This window comes from Somniosus microcephalus, chromosome 28 (genome assembly GCF_052327205.1).
Source record: "Somniosus microcephalus isolate GS21.2 chromosome 28, FLI_Smic_1.0, whole genome shotgun sequence".
Classification (NCBI taxonomy): Eukaryota; Metazoa; Chordata; class Chondrichthyes; order Squaliformes; family Somniosidae; genus Somniosus; species Somniosus microcephalus.
The window spans coordinates 13,454,205-13,473,180 of NC_141014.1; the positions used below are offsets into that span (position 1 = coordinate 13,454,205).

The 18,976-nt window shown below is 48.5% G+C and overlaps 2 non-coding genes across 2 annotated transcripts; both read left to right on the plus strand.

Moving 5' to 3' along the window:
- Window positions 1-363: 363 nt before the first annotated feature.
- trnar-ccu (transfer RNA arginine (anticodon CCU)) lies at window positions 364-436 on the plus strand. The gene has a single exon. It is a non-coding gene; the product is annotated as a tRNA-Arg (tRNA).
- A 17,038-nt stretch (window positions 437-17,474) lies between these two features.
- On the plus strand, window positions 17,475-17,547 carry trnar-ccu (transfer RNA arginine (anticodon CCU)). The gene has a single exon. It is a non-coding gene; the product is annotated as a tRNA-Arg (tRNA).
- Window positions 17,548-18,976: the final 1,429 nt, after the last annotated feature.

Here is an 18,976-nt window from a genome sequence, read left to right on the forward strand (position 1 = left end):
ACGGTATCTCCCTAAACATCTCCGCCTCGCTGCCTCTCTCTCCTCCTTTAAATGTTCCTCCAAACCTACCTCTTTGACCAAGGTTCAGGACACCTGTCCTAATATCTCCTTATGTGGCTCGGTGTCAAATTCTGTTTGATAATCGCTCCTGTGAAGCACCTTGGGATATTTTACTATGTTAACGGCGCTATATAAATGCAAGTTGTTGTTGTGGAGGGCTCTGGTATGGTGCGAGCAGTGACAGATATGATGGGTGAAAATAGCTCCCATCTCTGCTGAACCTTCAAAGACTCTGAAAATGTGAGGCAGATGTCACATTTCGGAGCGGCCAATTGTCCTCAGGCGGGTTACATTGCGTATTCAGCCCCAGTGGCCTAATGGATAAGGCACTGGCCTCCTAAGCCAGGGATTGTGGGTTTGAGTCCCATCTGGGGTGATGTGTTTTTAATGATTGACACAATGACGGTTTAGGCGGGGCAAGTGGTGGAAGGTGCTGCCAGGCGGGGAGGCTGCATTAAGGAGGATTGTATTATCACCTGTAGCCAAGATTCCATCAAGGCCGTAAGGTCAATGCAATCATCCACAATAAGGAGGGAGAGAGAAGACAGGCCAGTTAGCCTGACATCAGTCATCGGGAAAATGTTGGAATCCATTATTGAGGAAGTGGTAACAATGCACTTAGAAAATCATATCATTCGGTTTTTGTGAAAGGGAAATTGTGTTTAACAAATTTATTGGAGTATTTTGAGGATGTAACTAGCAGGGTAGATAAATGGGAACCAGTGGATGTTGTATATTTGGATTTCCAAAAGGCATTCAATAAGGTGCCACGTAAAAGGTTTCATTTTTATTTGTTCCTGGGATGTGGGCGTCGCTGGCAAGGCCAGCATTTATTGCCCATCCCTAATTGCCCTTGAGAAGGTGGTGGTGAGCCGCTGCCCTGAGGAACTCCTGCAGCGATGTCCTGGGGCTGAGGTGATTGACCTCCAACAACCACAACGCTACGCAAGATAAGGTATCCTGGGGTTGGGGTAATATATTTGCATGGATAGAGGAGTGGCTAACAGACAGAAAACTGCGGGTAGGGATAAACGGTTCATTTTCTGGTTGGCAGGCTGTAACTAGTGGGGTGCTTGGGCCTCAGCTATTTACAATCTATATTAATGACTTAGATGAAGGGGCCGAGGACAATCTATCCAGATTTGCTGACGATACAAAGCTCGGTGGAAAAGTAAGCTGTGAGGAGGACACAAAGAGCCTGCAAAGGGATCTAGACAGATTAAGTGAGTGGGCAATAAGGTGGGAGATAAGAGAATAATGTGAGGAAAGGTGAGGTTATTCACTTTGTTAGGAAGTATAGAAAAGCAGAATATTTTTTAAATGGTAAGAAACTATTAAATGTTGGTGTTCAGAGAGATTTAGGTGTCCTCGTACAGGAAACACAGACAGTTAGCATGCAGGTACAGCAAGGAATTAGAAATGGGAATAGCATTGTAATGAAATCTGTTCGTCTTGATCCTGTATTCGTTTTGCACTCATGTATATTACCCTCCCCCACTGTGTATAGTTTCACTTCCTCTTTCCCGACTAATCTGGGAGGTTCCAGGTCTTGGCTCTTGGCTCCGCCCCTGACTTCTCTTACATAAACATCCCAGGATCTGTATGACTCATTCCTGTGAACCAGTCGGCGTGTTGAGATGTTAGCTCTGATCTTAGTGATTAAAAGCCAACTTGTTTAAGTCTATAACTTCTTGTTTTGTGGTTATTGAAGGCCCATCAATTTTAATCACTAAGATAATCACCATGCTACTTCTGCGGCCAGGCCAAGCACCCCAGACAACGATGCCCAGCGAAGGACGCTACATGCTTCAAATGTAAGAAAAAGGGGCATTTTAGCAAAGCCTGCAGGGGGAATCCGATTTCCAACTCCGTCACCGCCTCGTGCGTGCCATGTGGGCCGCCATCTTGGGATCCGCCATCGTTTCCCGACTCAACGGCCGCCCAGGGCCCAACAGTGGCTTCCATCACGGTGGATCAATCCAGGCCACACCCATTGACAAAATCCATGATGGACATACAGGTAAACGGGAATTTAAGGAAATGTTTAATTGACTGTGGGAGTACCGAGAGTTTTATCCACCCTAGCCTGGTACAGTGGCACTCATTAACGGTAACCCCTACACGGAGCAGAATTGCTGTGGCTGCTAAGCCCCACACTTCGGACATTTTGGGCTACTGTGTGGTAACACTGACTGTAAAAGGCACGGACTACAAGGGTTTTAAACTCCTCGTGATGCCAGAACTCTGTGTTAATGTAATCTTGGGCCTGGACTTCCAGTGCCACCATGAAAGTGTCACGCTAGCATATGGCGGGTCCCAGCCGCCACTCACAGTCTGTGGCCTATCAATTTTAAAAATCAGCCCGCCCTCTTTATTCGCTAATCTCGCTCCGAACTGTAGGCCCATAGCGACCAAAAGTAGACGGTACAGTCTGGAAGACAGACACTTTATCAAGGCGGAAGTGGACAGACTCCTGCGGGAAGGCATTATTGAATGCAGTACCAGCCCGTGGCGTGCCCAAGTAGTCATAGTTAAAAATAGCGAAAAGAAACGGATGGTAATTGACTACAGCCAGACTGTTAATATTTATACCCAGCTGGACGCCTACCCTTTACCCCGCATATCAGAAGTGGTCAACCAGATTGCGCAACACCGAGTCTTCTCGACTATCGACCTCAAATCCGCGTATCACCAGCTCCCCATTAGAACGGAGGACAGCCCATACACCGCCTTCAAGGCGAACGGGCGCCTCTACCATTTTCTCAGAGTGCCCTTCGGGGTAACAAATGGGGTCTCGGTCTTCCAACGTGAGATGGACTGCATGGTTGACGAGAATAAACTACAAGCTACCTACCCCTATCTGGACAATGTCACTATCTGCGGGCACAACCAGCAAGACCACGATCTAAATCTTGCGAGATTTTTAGAAACTACCCTAAAGCTGAATCTAACCTACAACGAAGACAAATGTGTCTTCAACACAGCCCGTCTCTGTATCCTCGGCTGTGTGGTGGAAGATGGGGTAATTGGACCGGACCCTGACCGATTACGCCCCCTAAAGGAACTGCCCCTGCCACACAATCCCAAAGCTTTAAAAAGGTGCCTGGGATTTTTTTCGTATTATGCCCAATGGGTGCCCAATTACTCTGATAAGGCCCGACCCCTCATTAAATCGACGTCCTTCCCACTATCAGCTGAAGCTCGGGAGGCTTTCACCAGTATTAAACAGGACATTGAAAGGGCTGCAGTGTGTGCAGTGGACGAATGCATTCCCTTTCAAGTCGAAAGCGATGCGTCAGACTTTGCCTTAGCTGCGACCCTCAATCAGGCTGGGAGACCTGTGGCCTTCTTCTCCCGAACCCTTCAGGGACCTGAAATCAGGCACTCTTCTGTCGAGAAGGAGGCACAGGCTATAGTGGAGGCAGTGCGGCACTGGAGACACTACCTAGCCGGCAAACGTTTCACCCTGCTCACCGACCAGCGGTCGGTGGCTTTCATGTTTAATAACAAACAAAGGGGGAAAATCAAGAATGACAAAATACTCAGGTGGAGGATCGAACTATCCACGTTCGACTATGATATTATGTATAGGCCGGGAGCCCTTAATGAACCCCCAGACGCCCTATCGCGGGGAATGTGTGCCAGCATTCATACGGACAAATTACAGGGTCTCCACAACGACCTCTGTCACCCAGGGGGCACCCGACTATACCATTTTATAAAGTCCCGCAATCTGCCCCACTCCATCGAGGAGGTCAGGGCAATGACCAGAGCCTGCCGCATCTGTGCGGAATGCAAGCCTCGTTTCTACAGGCCTGACCGTGCACACCTTATCAAAGCCACACGGCCATTCGAGCGCCTAAGTCTGGACTTCAAGGGACCCCTTCCCTCTGCCGACCGTAACGTATACTTCCTCAATATCATTGATGAATATTCCCGCTTCCCCTTCGCCATTCCCTGCCCAGACATGACCAGTGCCACGGTCATCAAGTGTCTCTGTAATCTATTCTGCATGTTTGGCATGCCGAATTACATACACAGCGATAGGGGGACGTCATTCATGAGAGACGAGCTGCGCCAGTTCTTGCTCTCGAAGGGGATAGCCACTAGCAGGACCACGAGCTACAACCCCCGGGGTAATGGGCAAGTGGAAAGGGAGAATGCTACTGTTTGGAAGGCTGTCACGTTAGCCTTAAAGTCAAAAGGCCTTCCGACCTCCCGCTGGCAGGAAGTCCTCCCAGACGTGCTCCACTCCATAAGGTCTCTGTTATGTACTGCCACTAACGCTACCCCTCATGAAAAGATGTTCGTTTTCCCCCGGAAATCCACCTCGGGCATATCTCTACCCACGTGGCTGACGTCTCCGGGGACAGTACTATTGCGGAAGCACGTGAGAGGCCATAAAACGGACCCCCTTGTGGAAAAGGTACAGCTCCTCCATGCAAACCCTCAGTCCGCCTATATCGAATACTCTGACGGGCGAGAGGACACTGTTTCCATAAAAGACCTCGCTCCCTCGGGGAGCGGAGAGAACGATGGGAGACTACCCGATGAAGACCTACACTACAAAGAGACAGGACACCCAGAGGTATCAATACCCAACTTTAACCTGGAGGACACTGCAGATAACCTGGAAGACACTGCAGAGGCCCGGACAGCGGAGGAACCAGAATCCACTCCCCTAGAGGCACCCCAACCGGCTTTGCGCCGATCACTGAGAACTGCAAAACCTCCTGACAGACTCACTTATACCAACTTTTAAGAAACATCACCCCGATGGACTAAATCTATAGAAGGGGTGAATGTAATGAAATCTGTTTGTCTTGATCCTGTATTCATTTTGCACTCATGTATATTACCCTCCCCCACTGTGTATAGTTTCACTTCCTCTTTCCCGACTAATCTGGGAGGTTCCAGGTCTTGGCTCTTGGCTCTGCCCCTGACTTTTCTTACATAAAGATCCCAGGATCTGTATGACTCATTCCTGTGAACCAGTCGGCATGTTGAGATGTTAGCTCTGATCTTAGTGATTAAAAGCCAACTTGTTTAAGTCTATAACTTCTAGTTTTGTGGTTATTGAAGGCCCATCAATTATATGTTGCTGTTCGAAGAGATTTAGGTGTCCTCGTACAGGAAACACAGACAGTTAGCATGCAGGTACAGCAAGCAATTAGGAAGGGAAATGGCATGTTGGCCTTTATTGCAAGGGTGTTGGAGCACAAGAGTAAGGAAGTCTTACTACAATTGGACAGGGCTTTGGTGAGACCACACCTGGAGTACTGTGCACAGTTTTGGTCTCCTTATCTAAGGAAGGATATACTTGCCTTAGAGGCGGTGCAACGAAGGTTCACTAGGTTGATTCCTGGGATGAGAGGGCTGTCCTATGATGAGAGATTGAGTAGAATGGGCCCATACTCTCTGGAGTTTAGAAGAATGGGAGGTGGTCTCATTGAAACATATAAGATTCTGAGGGGGATTGACAGGGTAGATGCTGAGAGGTTGTTTCCCCTGGCTGGAGAGTCTAGAACTAGGGGGCATAGTCTCAGGATAAGGGGTCGGCCATTTAAGACTGAGATGAGGAGGAATTTCTTCACTCAGAGGGTTGTGAATCTTTGGAATTCTCTGCCCCGAAGGGCTGTGGATGCTGAGTCGTGGACTATATTCAAGGCTGAGATTGATAGATATTTGGACTTTAGGGGGAACAAGGGATATCGGCTCGGGTGGGAAAGTGGAGTTGAGGTCGAAGATCAGTCATGATCTTATTGAATGGCGGAGCAGGCTCGAAGGGCTGTATGGTCGACTCCTGCTCCTACTTCTTATGTTCTTATGGTGATGGACATTGAAGTCCACCTGATGGCATGAGAGTTCATGGGGTCCGGAGTCAGCGTTGAGGACTCCCAGGGCCACTTCCTCCTGTCTGTGGACCACTGGGCCGCCACCTCTGGTGGGTCTGTCCTGCTTGTGGGACGGGACATACCCAGGGATGGTGATGGAGGAGTCTGGGACCTTGGCTGATAGGTAAGATCCTGTGTGGTTGCATTCTAGCCCAAGCCACAAGTTTAAAGTTACCTGGGCCCACTGACCATCCACCTCTTTGTTTACATCAGTGAGCCCTGGAAACTTCCACGGAAATACCTCCATCAAACCTCTTGGTCACTCGGCCCTCCCAAATCCCTGCTCCCACTTCCTCGAATTGTCAATACACTTGTCCACAAGGCCCTTACCACCCTTGAGCTTATTGCGGATGATTGCATTGACATCATGGCCTTGACGGAAATTTGGCTCACAAGTTACGGTTAATGCAGCCTCCCCGCCTGGCTGTACTTTCCATCACTTGCCCCGTCTAATCCGCCATAGTGTCAATCATTAAAAACACATCACCCCAGATTAGACTCAAACACACAATCCCTGGTTTAGGAGGCCAGTGCCTTATCCATTAGGCCACTGGGGTTGAATACAAACAGCACCCCACCTGAGGACAATTGACCGCTCTGAAATTCCTCACATTTCCCAAATCTTGGAAAGTTAAGCATAGAGGGAAGCTATTTTCACCCATCATATCCGCCGCTGCTCATGTGCCGTGCCAGAGCCATCTACAGCAATAACTTGCATTTATATAGCGTCTGTAAAGTAGTAAAACATCCCAAGGGGCTCACAGGAGCGATTATCAGACAGAATTTGACACCGAGCCACATAAGGAGATACTAGGACAGGTGACCAAAAGCTTATCATAGAATGGTTACAGCACAGAAGGAGGCCATTCGGCCCGTCGAGCCCGTGCCGGCTCTCTGCAATACCACTTCAGCTAGTCCCACTGTTCCTGCCCCTTCCCCGTAGCCCTGCAAATGTTTGTCCTGCAGGTACTTATCCAATTCCCCTTTGAAAGCTGTGATTGAATCTGTCTCCACCAGCCTTCCAGGCAGTGCATTCCAGATCCTAACCACTCGCTGAGTGAACAAGTTATACCACACGTCGCCTTTGGTTCTTTTGCCAATCATCTTAAATCTGTGTCCTCTGGTTCTCGATTCTTCCGCCAATATGAACAGTTTCTCTCTATCTACTCTGTCCAGACCCCTCATGATTTTGAATACCTCTATCAAATCTACTCTCAATCCTCTCTGCTCTATGGAGCTTCTCCAGTGTATCCACGTAACTAAAGTCCCTCATCCCTGGAATCATTCTCGTAAATCTTTTCTGTACTCTCTCTAAGGCCTTCACATCCTTCCTAAAGTGCGGTGCTCATAATTGGACACAATACTCCAGTTTGGGTCGAACCAGTGTTTTATAAAGGTTCATCATAATTTCCACGATTTTCTACTCTATACCTCGGTGGCAGGACATATTGAGAGAGTGGTTAACAAAGCATATGGGATCCTGGGCTTCATAAATAGAGGCTTTAGGTTTTGAGTACAAAAGTAGAGAAGTTATGCTGAACCTTTATAAAGTGCTGGTTGGACCACAACTGGAGTATTGCATCCAGTTCTGGTCACCACACTTTTGGAAGGATGTGAAGGCCCTTGAAAGGGTGCAGAGGAGATTTACCAGAATGGTTCCATGGATGGGGGATCTTAGCTATAAGGACAGGTTGGAGAAGCTGGATTTGTTTTCATTAGAGCAAAGGAGGTTGAGGGGTGATTTGATAGAGGTGTACAAGATTATGATGGGTTTGGATAGGCTAGACGGGGAAAGGCTCTTCCCACTAGTTGATGGCACAAGGACTAGGGGACACAGATTGAAGGAATTGGGCAAGAGATACAGGGGGGATGTGAGACAAAACTTTTTTACACAGTGAATGGTGATGACCTGGAACTCGCTGCCGACGGAAGTGGCGGAAGTGGAGACACTCAATGTTTTCAAGGGGAGACTGGATAGGCACTTGAGGGAAATAAACTTGCAGGGCTATGGGAATAAAGCGGGGGAATGGGACTGACTGGATTGCTCTACAGAGAGCCGGCACGGACTGGATGAGCTGAATGGCCTCCCTCTGTGCCGTTATGACTCTATGATTCTACAACTCTATTCATGAAGCTCAGGATCCTGTAAGCTTTTTTAACTGCTTTCTCAACCTGCCCTGCCACCTTCAATGATTTGTGTACATACACCCCTAGTTCTGTCTGTTCATGCACCCCCTTTAGGATTGTACCCTTTAGTTTATATTTCCTCTCTTCATTCCTTCGAACAAAATGTATCAGTTTTCTGCGTTAAATTTCATTTGTCACGTGGCCGCCCATTCCACCAGCCTGTCTATGTCCTCTTGAAGTCTATCACTATCCTCCTCACTGTTCACTGCACTTCCAAGTTTTGTAATTGTGTCCTGTACAAACTTTACTCTGGCTGTGCAGTTTGGGTTTGATTGATTACCTACCGTAGTGTTCAGGCCACATGGGAAGAATGGGGTGAATTGATTTATTAGTCACCCAAAATTGTGCATTTTAAATCCTAATCAAAGATTTTCTGTGTGCTGTGAGAATAATTTGCCCTGTAAATAATGATTTGGCGGTCACAAACTGACCCTTAAGTCTCATGATTTTCATTGCTTTCTGTGCAACCCCAGTGGCCTAATGGATAAGGCACTGGCCTTCTAAGTCAGGGATTGTGGGTTCGAGTCCCATCTGTGGGTGATGTATTTTTAAGATTGGCACTATGATATAGTCGTCAAGGCCCAGAATGTCAATGCAGCCGTCCAGAATAAACTCGTAGATGGTCAGGGCAGTGTTCGCAAGTTGATAGACATTCTGAAGGGATTTGGGAAGGCAGAGTAACCGAGAGGTCCGCTGGAGATATTTCTGTGGAAATGTGGAGAAGTGTTGTGTGGCAGAAAGCAGTGGTGAAGTTGGAGGCCACCATAAGATCCAGAAATGGACGTCGGCCCAGGAGAGTGAATTTCTGGCCAGGACCCAAACAGCAGCAAAATAAACCAGTGGGACAGTCCCAGACACAGCAGGAAACAGCAGCGATGGGGGATGGGCTGTAAACTGGACAAAGTTACCTTCAAACTGCAGCAACTGAATAGAAGATCAGAGTCACAGCAGCTGAGTCTTACAGTGTATTCCAGTGGAGTTTCCTAATATTGATGGCAGAGAAGGCCAGGAATTGGGAATCAAATTTGAGCAAAGTTCCAGGGCTCTCTGGTGAAAACAAAGAGTGGGCAGGGTCGGGGAATGGACAGTGGGCACGGTATCTCCCTAAACATCTCCACCTCGCTGCCTCTCTCTCCTCCTTTAAATGTTCCTTAAAACCTACCTCTTTGACCAAGGTTTAGGACTCCTGGCCTAATATCTCCTTATGTGGCTCGGTGTCAAATTCTGTTTGATAATCGCTCCTGTGAAGCACCTTGGGACATTTTACTATGTTAACGGCGCTACATAAATGCAAGTTGTTGTTGTAGGTGGCTCTGGTATGGCGCGAGCAGTGACAGATATGATGGGTGAAAATAGCTCCCATCTCTGCTGAACTTTCGAAGACCCTGAAACTGTGAGGCAGATGTCACATTTCGGAGCGGTCAATTGCTCTCAGGCGGGTTACATTGTGCATTCAGCCCCAGTGGCTTAATGGATAAGGCACTGGCCTTCTAAGCCAGGGATTGTGTGTTCGAGTCCCATCTGGGGTGATGTGTTTTTAATGATTGACACAACAGCGGTTTAGGCGGGGCAAGTGGTGGAAGGTGCTGCCAGGCGGGGAGGCTGCATTAAGGAGGATTGTATTATCACCTGTAGCCAAGATTCCATCAAGGCCGTAAGGTCAATGCAATCATCCACAATAAGGAGGGAGAGAGAAGACAGGCCAGTTAGCCTGACATCAGTCATTGGGAAAATGTTGGAATCCATTATTAAGGGAGTGGTAACAATGCACTCAGAAAATCATATGATTAGGAATTTGTGAAATGGAAATTGTGTTTAACAAATTTATTGGAGCATTTTGAGGATGTAACTAGCAGGGTAGATACATGGGAACCAGTGGATGTCGAATATTTGGATTTCCAAAAGGCATTCAATAAGGTGCCATGTAAAAGACTTTTAAAAATTTGTTCCTGGGATGTGGGCATCGCTGGCAAGGCCAGCATTTATTGCCCATCCCTAGTTGCCCTTGAGAAGGTGGTGGTGAGCCGCCTTCTTGAACCGCTGCAGTCTGTGTGGTGAAGGTAGTCCCACAGTGCTGTTAGGGAGGGAGTTCCAGGATTTTGACCCAGCGATGATGAAGGAACGACGATATATTTCCAAGTCAGGATGGTGTATAACTTGGAGGGGAACTTGCAGGTGATGGTGCTCCCATGCGCCTGCTGCCCTCGTCCTTCTAGGTGGTAGAGATCGCGATTTTGGGAGGTGCTGCCGAAGAAGCCTTGGCGAGTTGCTGCAGTGCATCTTGTAGATGGTACACACTGCAGCCACGGTACGCTGGTGGTGGAGGAAGTGCATATTTAAGATGGTGGCTGGGGTGCCGATCAAGCGGGCTGCTTTGTCCTGGGTGGTGTCGAGCTTCTTGAGTGTTGTTGGAGCTGTACTCATCCAGGCAAGTGCCGAGTATTCCATCGCACTCCCTGACTTGTGCCTTGTCGATGGTGGAAAGGCTTTGGGGAGTCAGGAGGCGAGACACTCGCCGCAGAATTCGGCGATGGTAAGGCAATTGAATATCAAGGGGCGGTTGTTAGACTCTCGTAAGTTGGAGATAGTCGAGAATCAGGGGGCACCAATTTAAGGTGATTGGCAAAAGGACCAAAGGTGACGTAAGAAAAAACTTTTTTACGCAGTGAATGGTTAAGATCTGGAATGCGCTGCCTGAAAGGGTGGTGGAGGCAGACTCAATCTTATCTTTCAAAAGGGAGCTGGATAAGTATCTGAAGGAAAAAAATTCCAGGGTTACAGGGAAAGGGCAGGGGAGTGGGACCAGCTGAGAGCCGGCACGGGCTCGACGGGCCGAATGGCCTTCTTTCGTGCTGTAACCATTCTATGATGCTATGATAGTCATTGCCTGGTACTGTGTGTGGTGCCAATGTTACTTGCCGCTTATCAGCCCAAGCCTGACTGTCACCCAGGTCTTGCTGTATGCGGGCATGGACTGCCTCATTATCTGAGGAGTTGCGAATGGAACTGAACACTGTGCAATCATCAGCGAACATCCCCACTTCTGACCTTATGGTGGAGGGAAGGTCATTGATGAAGCAGCTGCAGATGGTTGGGCCTGGGACACTGCCCTGAGGAACTCCTGCAGCAATGTCCTGGGGCTGAGGTGATTGACCTCCGACAACCACAACGCTATGCAAGATAAGGTGTTCTGGGGTTGGGGTAATATATTAGCATGGATTGAGGAGTGGCTAACAGATAGAAAACCGAGAATAAGGAAAACGGGTCATTTTCCGGTTGGCAGGCTGTAACTAGTGGGGTGCTTGGGCCTCAGCTATTCACAATCTATATTAATGACTTAGATGAAGGGGCCGAGGACAATCTATCCAGATTTGCTGACGATACAAAGCTAGGTGGAAAAGTAAGCTGTGAGGAGGACACAAAGAGCCTGCAAAGGGATCTAGACAGATTAAGTGAGTGGGCAATAAGGTGGCAAATAAAGAATAATGTGAGGAAAGGTGAGGTTATTCACTTTGTTAGGAAGAATAGAAAAACAGAATATTTTTTAAATGGTGAGAAACTATTAAATGTTGGTGTTCAGAGAGATTTAGGTGTCCTCGTACAGGAAACACAGAGAGTTAGCATGCAGGTACAGCAAGCAATTAGGAAGGCAAATGGCATGTTGGCCTTTATTGCAAGGGTGTTGGAGCACAAGAGTAAGGAAGTCTTACTACAATTGTACAGGGCTTTGGTGAGACCACACCTGGAGTACTGCGCACAGTTTTTGTCTCCTTATCTGAGAAAGGAGATACATGCCTTAGAGGCGGTGCAACGAAGGTTCACTAGATTGATTCCTGGAATGAGAGGGCTGTCCTATGATGAGAGATTGTGTAGAATGGGCCGATACTCTCTGGAGTTTAGAATAATGAGAGGTGATCTCATTGAAACATACAAGATTCTGAGGGGGATTGACTGAGTAGATGCTGAGAGGTTGTTTCCCCTGGCTGGAGAGTCTAGAACCAGGGGGCATAGTCTCAGGATAAGTGGTTGGTCATTTAAGCCTGAGATGAGGAGGAATTTCTTCACTCACGAGGGTTGTGAATCTTTGGAATTCTCCACCCCAAAGGGCTGTGGATGCTGAGTCGTGGAGTATATTCAAGGCTGAGATAGATAGATATTTGGACTCTAGGGGGAACAAGGGATATGGGGTCGGGCGGGAAAGTGGAGTTGAGGTCGAAGATCAGTCATGATCTTATTGAATGGCGGAGCAGGCTCGAAGGGCTGTATGGTCGACTCCTGCTCCTACTTCTTATGTTCTTATGGCGATGGACATTGAAGTCCACCTGATGGTATGAGAGTTCATGGGGTCCGGAGTCAGCGTTGAGGACTCCCAGGGCCACTCCCTCCCGTCTGTGTACCACTGGGCCGCCACCTCTGGTGGGTCTGTCCTGCTTGTGGGACGGGACATACCCAGGGATGGTGATGGAGGAGTCTGGGACCTTGGCTGATAGGTATGATCCTGTGTGGTTGCATTCTAGCCCAAGGTACAAGTTTAAAGTTACCTGGGCCCACTGACCATCCACCTCTTTGTTTACATCATTCAGCCCTGGAAATTTCCACAGAAATACCTCCAGCATACCTCTCGGGTACTCGGATAAGCAGATATTAGGACAGGTGCCCTAAACCTTGGTCAAAGAGGTAGGTTTTAAGGAACATTTAAAGGAGGAGAGAGAGGCAGCGAGGCGGAGATGTTTAGGGAGATACCGTGCCCACTGCCCATTCCCCGACACTCCCCGCTCTTTGTTTTCATCAGTGAGCCCTGGAACGTTGCTCAAATTTGACTTCCCAATTCCTGGCCTTCTCTGCCATCAATACTACACTACTCCACTGGACTCCACTGGAATACACTGTAAGACTCAGCTGCTGTGATTCTGACCTTCTATTCAGTTGCTGCAGTTTGAGGGTAACTTTGTCCAGTTTACAGCCCATCCCCCATCGCTGCTGTTACCTGCTGAGTCTGTGACTGTCCCACTGGTTTCCTTCTTCTTAGGCAGTCCCTCGAAACCGAGGATGACTTGCTTCCACATTAAAAATGAGTTCTCAGGTGACTGATGAGTCCAATGCGGGACCTACACACTCTGTCACAGGTGGGGCAGACAGTGGTTGAAGGGGCGGGTGGGTGGGGTGCTTGGGTTGACGTGCGCTCCTTGTGCTGCCTGCGCTTCACTTCCGCTTGCTCCCGGCGACGAGACTCGTGGTGTTCGGCGCCTTCCCGGATGCTTCTCCTCCACTTTGTGCGGTCTTGGGCCAGGGATTCCCAGGTGTCGGTGGGGATGTTACACTTATTCAAGGAGGCTTTACGGGTGTCCTTGAAGCGCTTCCTCTGCCCACCTGGGGCTCTCTTGTCGTGCCGGAGCTCCGAGTAGAGCATTTGTTTTGGAAGTCTCGTATCGGGCATGCGGACAATGTGGCCCGTCCATCAAGGCTGATCGAGCGTGGTCAGAGCTTCGATGCTGGGGATGTTGGCCTGAGCAAGAACACTGACGTTGGTGCGCCTATACTGCCAATGGATTTGCGGGTCCTTGCAGTTTATTAAACCCCACTGGTTTATTTTGCTGCTGTCTGGGTCCTAACCAGTAATTCCCTCTCCTGGGCCGACATCCATTTCTCCACCGTTTCCGGATCTTATGGTGGCCTCCAACTTCACCAGTGCTTTCTGCCCCACAACAATTCTCCACATTACCCGCTGTAATTATTTGCACGAACACCTTTGCGGTCTTCTGCGCGCATGCGCAGTATACCGGAGCTGTGCAGGCGCGCCCGATCCACATCTGCGCAGGCGCGCTGTATCCTGGAGCCTCACCTGTGCAGCACCCAACGGTTGTGGCCTGCACTGTGGGCCCGGCGTTCCTCGGCTCCGTGCGGAGAAGATCACTCAGGGGAGCCGCTGGTGGCTGGGGAAGAGGGGGGCGGGGAAGAGCGAGGTTCGAAAGGGGAGAGAGAGAATCGACAGGGGGGAAGAGAGGTGGGATGGAGAGGCGAAGTGAGAGAGGTTCGAAGGGGGAAGAGAGAGAAGAGATTGGAGAAGAGAGAGAGAGAAGGGAGAAGAGAGAGGGAGGAGTTCGGATGAGGAAAGAGAGGAGGGGGAGAGAGAGAGGAGGGGGAGGAGAGAGTGGAGATTGGAGAGAGAGAGAGAAATCAGAGAGAGAGAGGGGGTGGAGGGGCGAAGTGAGAGAGGATCGAAGAGGGAAGAGAGAGAGGAGATTGGAGTAGAGAGAGAGAGAAGGGAGGAGAGAGATAGTAGATCGGATGGGGAAAGAGAGGGGAGAGAGGAGAGGGAGTGAGAGAGAGGAGACTGGAGAGAGAGGAGATCGGAGAGAGAGAGGAGAAGAGAGAGAGAGAAGGGAGGAGAGAGAGACGAGATCGGAGAGAAAGAGGAGAAGAGAGAGAGAGAAGGGAGGAGAGAGAGAGAGGAGATTGGATGGGGATAGAGTGGAAAGGGAGAGAGAGCAGGGGGAGTCAGGGAGAGGAGACTGGTGGGGGAGAGAGAGGAGATCGGAGGGAGAAGTGGGGAGGAGATCGGAGGGGGGAGTGAGGAGATTGGAGGGGGGAGAGAGGGAGATCGGAAGGGGAGAGGATCTAACGGGGGGAGAGAAGGTCAGGAACTCGTAGGGGTGTAAAGAGCATGGAGAGCACAGTGGGGATGGGGGAGGAACGTGATCCCGGTCTAAATCCGGAGGTCCTGACACTGTCATTCCCTGAAATGAATATTTATTTGTGCTGATACACAAATTAGCATTGATCCATTTGTTCTTTGTACCTTACCTCAAACTTTACTCTGGCTGTGCACAGTTTGGGTTTGATTGATTATCTACTGTGCTGTTCGGGCCACATGGGGAGAATGGGGTGAATCGATTCAGTCCCCACCCAACAATGTGCATTTTAAATCCTAATCAAAGATTTTCTGTCTGCGTTGGGAATAGTTTGCCAGGTAAATGTAAATGCCACGACTGGAGAATTTTAGCTGTGAGGAAAGATTGGATCGGCTGGGGTTGTTTCCTTTGGAACAGAGGAGGCTGAGGGGAGATTTAATTGAGGTGTATAAAATTATGAGGGGCCCAGATAGAGTGGATAGGAAGGATCTATTTCCCTTAGCAGAGAGGTCAATAACCAGGGGTCATAGATTTAAAGTAATTGGTAGAGGGGATTAGAGGAGAATTGAGGGGAAATTTCTTCACCCAGAGGGTGGTGGGGTCTGGAACTCACTGTGTGAAAGGGTGGTAGAGGCAGAAACCCTCGTCACATTTAAAAAGTACTTGGATGTACACTTGAAGTGCCGTAACCTACAGGGCTACGGACCAAGAGCTGGAAAGCAGGATTAGGCTGGATAGCTCTTTGTTGGCCGGCGCGGACACGATGGGCCGAACGGCCTCCTTCCTTGCTGTAAATTTCTATGATTCTAAATAATGATTTGGACGTCACAAAATGGCCCTTAAGTCTCACGATTTTCAGCAAGTTAATTGCAGCCCCAGTGGCCTAATGGATAAGGCACTGGCTTCCTAAATCAGGGATTGTGTGTTTGAATCCCATCTGGGGTGATGTGTTTTTAAAGATTGCCAGGGGCGAAAGGTGCAGCCGGGGGGGATTTTATCGGCACCTTTCAGCCAAGTTTCGGTCAATGTCATAATATCAGTGCAATCGTCCAGAATAAGTTTGTAGATGGTAAGGGCCTCGTTTACAAGTTGATGGGCGTTCTAAAGTGAGTGAGGATTTGGGAGGGCAGAGTAACCCAGAGATACGCTGGAGCTATTACTGTGGAAATGTGGAGATTTGCTGTGGGGCAGAAAGCGATGGTGAAGTTGGAGGCCACCATAAGACCCAGAAACGGTGGAGAAATGGACGTCGGCCCAGGAGAGTGAATTTATGGTCAGGACCCAGACAGCAGCAAAATAAACCAGTGGGACAGTCACAGACACAGCAACGATGGGGGATGGGCTGTAAACTGGACAAAGTTACTCTCAAACTGCAGCAACTGAATAGGAGATCAGAGTCACAGCAGCTGAGTCTTACAGTGTATTCCAGTGGAGTATTGATGGCGGAGAAGGCCATGAATTGTGAATCAAATTTGAGCAAAGTTCCAGAGCTCACTGATGAAAACAAAGAGCGGGCAGGGTCGGGGAATGGGCAGTGGGCACGGTATCTCCCTAAACATCTCCGCCTCGCTGCCTCTCTCCTCCTTTAAATGTTCCTTAAAACCTACCTCTTTGACCAAGGTTTAGGGCTCCTGTCCTAATATCTCCTTATGTGGCTCGGTGTCAAATTCTGTTTGATAATCGCTCCTGTGAAGCACCTTGGGACATTTTACTATGTTAACGGTGCTATAGGTACTTGAGGGAAATAAACTTGCAGGGCTATGGGAATAGAGCGGAGGAATGGGACTGACTGGATTGCTCGAAAGAGAGCTGGCATTGACTTGATGGGCCGAATGGCCTCCATCTCTGCCGTTATGACTCGATGACTCTACAACTCTATTCGTGAAGCCCAGGATCCCGTAAGCTTTTTTAACTGCTTTCTCAACCTGCCCTGCCACCTTCAATGATTTGTGCACATATACCCCCAGGTCTCTCTGTTCATGCACCCCCTTTCGGATTGTACCCTTTTAGTTTATATTTCCTCTCCTTATTCCTTCGAACAAAATGTATCAGTTCACTCTTTTCTGCGTTAAATTTCATCTGCCACGTGTCCGCCCATTCCAACAGCCTGTCTGTGTCCTCTTTCTTATGTTCATTAATAAATAGACATTCTTATTATGAACACAGCTAGCTTTTGCCAGCTACTTTTATTGAGCACATGTGGGCTTGTACAGCATCTTGTAGAGGCTTCCATCTTGCCTGCTGCCTTGTGGGTAGCCTAGCCTCATGGGTAATGTAGTCTTAATATAATATATAGCTGGGTAGTGTAGTCTTATACATACAGCTATATACAGCTCTACTGCTCCACCTAGTGTCCACCACAGAATGACATGTTATTGATTACTACACTCTTGAAGTCGATCACTATCCTCCTCACTGTTCACTGCACTTCCAAGTTTTGTGTCATCTGCAAAGTTTGAAATTGTGTCCCGTACAAACTTTACTCTGGCTGTGCAGTTTGGGTTTGATTGATTACCTACCGTAGTATTCGGGCCACATGGGGAGAATGGGGTGAATCGATTCATTAGCCACCCAACAATGTGCATTTTAAATCCTAATCAAAGATTTTCAGTCTGCGGTGAGAATAATTTGCCCTGTAAATAATGATTTGGCGGTCACAAACTGACCCTTAAGACTCATGATTTTCATCACTTTCTATACAGCCCCAGTGGCCTAATGGATAAGGCACTGGCCTCCTAAGCCAGGGATTGTGGGTTCGAATCCCATCTGGGATGATGTATTTTTAAAGATTGGCACTACGGTATTGCCGTCAAGGCCCAGAATGTCAATGCAACCATCCAGAATAAACTCGAAGATGGTCAGGGCCGTGTTCAGAAGTTGATGGGCATTCTAACGGGAGTGGATTTGGGAGAGCTGGAGGTATTTCCGTGGAAATGCTGTAGAATTGCCGTGGGGCAGAAAGCGGTGGTGAGGTTGGAGGCCGCCATAAGATCTGGAAACGGTGGAGAAATGGACGTCGGCCCAGGAGTGGGAATTTCTGGTCAAGACCCAGACAGCAGCAAAATAAACCAGTGGGACAGTCACAGACTCAGCAGGCAACAGCAGTGATGGGGGATGGGCTGTAAACTGGACAAAGTTACCTTCAAACTGCAGCAACTGAATAGAAGATCAGAGTCACAGCAGCTGAGTCTTACAGTGCATTCCAGTGGAGCAGTGTAGCATTGATGGCAGAGAAGGACAGGAATTGGGAATCAAATTTGAGCAAAGCTCCAAGGCTCACTGATGAAAACAAAGAGCAGGCCGGGTCGGGGAATGGACAGTGGGCACGGTATCTCCCTAAACATCTCCGCCTCGCTACCTCTCCTCCTTTAAATGTTCCTCCAAACGTACCTCTTTGACCAAGGTTTAGGGCACCTGTCCTAATATCTCCTTATGTGGCTCGGTGTCAAATTTTGTTTGATAATGGCTCCTGTGAAGCACCTTCGGATATTTAACTATGTTAACGGCGCTATATAAATACAAGTTGTTGTTGTAGGTGGCTCTGATATGGCGCGAGCAGTGACAGATATGATGGGTGAAAATAGCTCCCATCTCTGCTGAACTTTCAAAGACTCTGAAAATGTGAGGCAGATGTCAAATTTCGGAGCGGTCAATTGCCCTCAGGCGGGTTACATTGTGTATTCAGCCTCAATGGCCTAATGGATAAGGCACTGGCCTTCTAAGCCAGGGATTGTGGGTTCGAGTCTCATCTGGGGTGTTGTGTTTTTAATGATTGACACAGCGGTGGTTTAGGCGGGGCAAGTGGTGGAAGGTGCTGCCAGGCGGGGAGGCTGCATTAAGGAGGATTGTATTATCACCTGTAGCCAAGATTCCATCAAGGCCGTAAGGTCAATGCAATCATCCACAATAAGGAGGGAGAGAGAAGACAGGCCAGTTAGCCTGACATCAGTCATTGGGAAAATGTTGGAAACCATTATTAAGGAAATGGTGACAATGCACTCAGAAAATCATATGATTAGGTTTTTGTGAAAGGAAATTGTGTTTAACAAATTTATTGGAGTATTTGGAGGATGTAACCAGCAGGGTAGATAAATGGGAACCAGTGGATGTCGTATATTTGAATTTCCAAAAGGCATTCAATAAGGTGCCACGTAAAAGGTTTTATTTTTATTTGTTCCTGGGATGTGGGCGTCGTTGGCAAGG